The sequence below is a fragment of the Solanum tuberosum genome, unplaced genomic scaffold (genome assembly GCF_000226075.1).
Source record: "Solanum tuberosum cultivar DM 1-3 516 R44 unplaced genomic scaffold, SolTub_3.0 scf00156, whole genome shotgun sequence".
NCBI classification, from domain to species: Eukaryota; Viridiplantae; Streptophyta; class Magnoliopsida; order Solanales; family Solanaceae; genus Solanum; species Solanum tuberosum.
The window spans coordinates 1,240,540-1,246,669 of NW_006239080.1; positions in this window are offsets into that span (position 1 = coordinate 1,240,540).

Here is a 6,130-nt window from a genome sequence, read left to right on the forward strand (position 1 = left end):
GGCGAGCGATATTGGGAGAGGGAGGAGAGAGGCGAGTGAGAGAGGGCAAAGAGTGGAGAGAGGCAAACTATATATGTATATTTGTCAGATAATTGTATATATGTAACTGGTATACATGTATTTGTGTATTTGGCGAGCGATATTGGGAGAGGGAGGAGAGAGGCGAGCAAGAAGGGGCAGAGAGTGGAGAGAGACTAATTGTATTTGTATATCTGTCATATAATTGTATATGTATATGTATAATTTGTATTTGTATATGTATAAAAAAGGAGAGAGACGAGTGAGAGGAAGAGAGGAGAGAGAGACGACGTAATTACAGCTAAAATTAAGCTGCGAGTCGTAATTAATTCAAACTATAGATATATTAATTAGTTAATTAACTAGTATATGTTTACTTATTCGCGTAATTTCCCCATTAAAAATATTTGAAATAAAATCTAATTTGGAAAAAGATTGTTTAGAATTTTTACTATAATCTGTGACTAGATAAGATGACCTGCATATGACTTATGCTTGAACTGTGTTGAATAAAGAATTGTTATGTTTAGGAGGACTTGTCTTGGATAGATTGAATTGTAAAATTCAATCCGTACATTGGTTTTAGGTTTAATATTTGAGATATAATAAATTATGCATCCATAGGGACAGATATACTTGCCACTGGTCAATTTTTTAAAAAAAAGAATCTCCCCATTACTTAAAAAATCCCACCTTCAATATAAACAATCTCTAAAATACCTGGATTTGAACATTATTAATAATAAAATTCCAAATTAATTACTATTATAAGATCCATTAAGATCTCACTTGAAAGGCTAGTCTTGATCTAGTCAATTTCTTGCATGAAACATTATGTGTTTGATGTAACATTTTTAATAAAAAAAGGGTCATATTTGTTCTTATACTCTTACAAATATGTTATATTTGTGTCTTTCATTATACTTTTTCAACATATTTGTCATTTTCATTCAACTTTATATGGTCATATTTATTCTTGTACTCTTAAAAAGGGGCATATTTACTCCTACGATATTAAATCCCCATTCTTCAATATATTTGTCATTTTTCTTTCAATTTTAAGGTTATACTTGAAGCTAATATCTCATATGGTCACACAACTAATACTTCTTTTCACAGAAAGTCACTCAATTTTCATTTATAATTTCAAAGTCACTCAACTATAAATTCTTCTCATAGAAAGTCACTCAACTAATAGTTCTTTTAATAGAAAGTCACTCAACTTTCTTTTATAACCCCAAAGTCACTTAACTATGAATATTTTACCCACAAAGTTACTTAGCTATTGATATTTCATTTGGAGCCTATTTGGAAGGACACCATAGTAATTGGATTTGGTGTAATTGAGTGTAATTACACTTGTCTGTCATGTTTGGGTGGCCATGTAATTACCTAGTCAACAGGTAATTGGGTGTAATTTGCAGGGGGTAATTACACTCTCTAATTCACAAGGGGGAGGCAATGAATTGTTGGCAATTACACGGTGTAACTACAAGCTGATTACTTTTTTATTTCTTTTTTTATTTTTTCGTTTTAATGTATTTTTTTTTGTTATTTATACAGATCAATGTAACTATTAGCCTGTATTTTTATTTATTTATTTAATAATAATTATTTTATTAAATTTTGTTGAAACACAATTTTTGTTTTAAACTATTTTTTTTAAAATAAAATAAATAAGAAGATGCGCATTTTTAATTATTTTATTGAAATACAATTTTTATTTTAAACTAATTTTTTTAAGAAATAATTACTATTGTAAATCTAATACAATAGTAATAAGGTTTACACAGTAGCATCTTTTAAATTCGAAAGACGAAAATGCAACTGTTACTAGTGATGGTGCCTGGCAGCACAACTTTTTTTTAAAATAAATTTGTCTTTCAAAAAAATTAAATAAATTAATCAAATTAGTATCTTACTATTTGTTAAGAAATTAGTTTAAAACAAAAATTGTGTTTCAATAAATTTAATAAAATAATTAAAATGAGAGTCTTATTATTTTTTAAGAAATTAGTTGAAAACAAAAATTATCTTTCAATAAAATTTAATAAAATGATTAAAATGAGCATCTTATTGTTTTTAAAAAAAAAAAATTGTATTCTAACAAAATTTAATAAAAAAATCATTTAAATTGATTGGGTGACTTTCAAAATGAAATAATCAACAGTTGAGTGACTTTGTATGTAAAATATTCATAGTTGAGTTATTTTGAGGTTATAAAAGAAGAGTAAGTTTTAGGTTTAGCAAACACAAAAATCATATTTGTATGTTATAGCTATAGTTTGTATAATTGCGCTCCATAACAAATTTTATGTTTGCTATGGAGCATCAGATTTATATAAATCGTAGGCAGACATTCGTTTGTATAAAAGCACATCGATTGTATATATATATCGATTAGACAATTGTATATATATAACTACTATGTATATGTATCAATGATTGTGTTTGTATATCTTGCATGAAATTTGAATTTGTATACAATTGAATTGAAATAAAACATTTGTATATCAAATCTCTCTCTCTCCCGCTTTATACAACACAAATTATACATTGTAATTTGTGTTTGTATAAAGCGAGAAAGGGAGAAAGTCAAAAGAGAACTGGTAGGGGAAGATCTGTATTTGTATAATTATAAGTGTATATGACGAAAATATATGTATTTGAATATACAGTTTTCTCTCGCATTATACAAACACAAACACAATTTATACATTTGTGTTTGTATAAAAGTGAGAGAGGCGAGCGAGATTTCTGGGGAGAGAGCCGAGAGGCGAATGACAAGTGTTTGCTACGGATTAGAATTAAATGAAACTGTGGTTATATCATTTAATTTGAATTTATAGTTTGTTATTTTATACAATTTTCCCATAAAAGAAAGATGAGTGACATTTTGTGAAAATAATTATTAGTTGAGTGACATTCTGTGAAAAATATTCATAGTTGAGTGACTTTGAGGTTATAAATGAAAGTTAAGTGACTTTCTATGAAAAGAAATATTAGTTAATTGACCATATGAGATATTAATCCATCATAGTTGCTCTTACACTTTTTATGTGAGTCACGGGACATATTTCGAATCTAACTATCACTCACTATCGAGGAAAATAAAAACACATTGCCTCGCATTTTTGTGTCCATGATTCTACAAGACCCTTTCACCAGACATATAATCAATTCATTTTTACTTGTTGAATTTTAAACAGAGTTAATTAAGTATAGATTAGTTTAAGGATCACATCAATGAACAACAAGGAGATTGAACATGGCTGGTGAGATGTCACTCACGTGGGACACAAAAAAATGCTTGACAAAGAGACGAACAATACAATTATTGATCACTCATGCATACGATAGGGTACATGAATTTAATACCATTTTAATATGCCTTTGAATTCCTCATTATGTTACAAAGCATTTTTAGGTATTCTATTATTTTTAATTAATATACTCTTGTTATTCTATTATTTTTAATTAATATACTCTTGTATATTTTTTTTTAAAAAAGGCATGATGTGACACTAAGGAATAAATGGTATATATCTTTTTTCATTTATTTCACAATAATGATGTTTTAGATAATCAACAACTATGTACGTATTAAAGAACTATAATTATTTCAAGCTATTTATTGTTTTAAAATAAATGATGTTTTAATCAGCAACTACGTACGTATTAAAGAACTACAATTATTTCAAGATATTTATTAAGGGTAATTAGTAAAAATACATCTTAATTTTTAGGCCAATCATGTACACAACTCTTTTAACTTGTCTCAGAATTTTATTTTGACACTTTAACTCAACCTTGTTCTATTTTAAACCCCCAAGTCCATTTTCATGTTATACACAATATAAATGTTCAGTGCGTGTAAGACAAACTTTAAAAAGGTAAATAAAAACATCTAATTAAATAACGCTATATATTTTGTTTTCTCCAAATCATCAAAATTTACTTGACATTTACATTAATGGTATCAATTTATCATCTTTTTGCAATATAAGAAAATATATATTCAATTGATTACAAACTAATTATAATATAGAGATCGATTCATTACACAAGTTAATATAGATATTGAGTTTATGCTTCTATAAATATAAATATATTCAACTTTTTACTTAGTCATTTATAATATATAATATAATTGATATTTTAAATTTTATATAGACAAAATGTATATAAATAAAAATTAAAAGAATATTATATTTTGAATAGAGAGAGTATAAGTAGAAAATGAGCTGGTAGATGAACAAAATAAATGGATAAGTCAAGTAGATGGAGGGTAAAATGAGATTGAAGAGAAGATAAATAAAATATATAAAGGAGAAGGGCTGTTAACAATAAAAATGTTAAATATTAACTCTATAAAAAGGATCCCTCACATGTATAATTTCTCCCGTTAGCATTTTGTGTTTAATAGTACATTGAAAATAGAATTGGAAGATAATTAAAATGAAACAAGATTGAATTGAAGTGTCAAAATGAAATTTAAGGATAAATAAAAAATAAAAAATAATGTGTATGCATTTGGCCTTTTCTTTTTGCATTTGAAACTCAATCTTATTCCATTCTTATACTCCAACTTCATTTTTCATGTATCATCTAAACATAAAAAAACCTTAACCCAATATAAATGTTCAATGCATGTTAGATAAACATTAAAAGGATAAACAAAAATGTCCAATTGAATAATACCACATATCAATTGATTACAAAATTTATTGTTGAGATCAATTAGTTCAGGTTAATATAAACATCAAGTTTATGTTACTCTCTCTCTATATATATATATTCATCCTTTTCAATTTATTGGCATCAACAAATTAGATATTTGGCATAATCGGGTAATTATAATTCCAAATTTTGATATGATATCATTCTTCTCAATCTAACTCTTTTACTTATAATTTTGACATGAAATTTAGTCTTTTATAAGAAAGAATATAACATATATTTTAAATTTTATATAGAAAAAATTAATTATATAAATTAAAATTAAAAAAATAATATTATCTTTAACATAGATAGAGTTAAATAGAAAAAGAGGTAAATAAAAAAATGAAAAAGTAAAATAGATGAAGGAAAAAATGGGGTTGAAGAGAAAATAAAGAATATAAATATGGTAAAAGTTGTGATGATAAAAATGTTAAATATTAACGTTACAAAATATCCCCACATACTTCAAAAGGTGAGTAATCTGACAAAATGAAATTTTGAGACAAGTTAAAGAAATTCGTATATATGATTAACCTTTTGTGAATAAATAATTTTCTTAAGGGGTGTGTCTAAGCTTAAAACACTATCGATTTTTAAATGGAGGGAATATATGTTTATGCATGTCATGTAGCATGTATGCATTGTATGTATGTGTGATAATGATGATGGGGGGGATTAAATAATGAATAGCTTTTTAACTTGTGGAAATTAAGAAAAAGACAAACATGCCTCCTCATTCTCTAAGGATGATAGATCCGCATTAATAGCTTCACCAATTTCAGCCATATCATATAATAAATTAAAAAAAGAATAGGAGGGCAGTGTTTAATTAGAAAATTAATTAACATAAGAAAACATATATAGGTACTGTTGGGAGCTGACTTTACAGGTAAGTGAATCTTGCAGACCAAACTGTATTTTAATAATATTCACAAGCCAATACACCTACTTTTGCCCTTCCAACTTTTTCAAGCTTGTCATCAAAGGTATGGGAGGAGAATATTTTTCTGATTTTTTCTCTCTCGTTAGATTGGTTAAATTTTTTGAAAAATATTTTTTTTTTTTTAAAACTCATTAAAAATGAGAAAAATAACTTCTTTAATAGAAATATAGAAAATAAATTAGATGTGTAACATTCCACATTAGTAGTAACTTTTAACGTTCCAACACCCATCATCTTTATTAAGAATATAATTAAATAATAAAAGTATGCTCACACAACATGGTATCAAAGTATGTAGAGGTCCTGAGATTGAATCTCATCGCTAGTCACAAATCAATATGATCATATGTCCCGGGGTGCACGTTCACCAGTTAACTTCAGAAAAAATCATGTGTATATATATATGTATATATATTTTGAGAAACTGACCAAAACTAGGATATAATT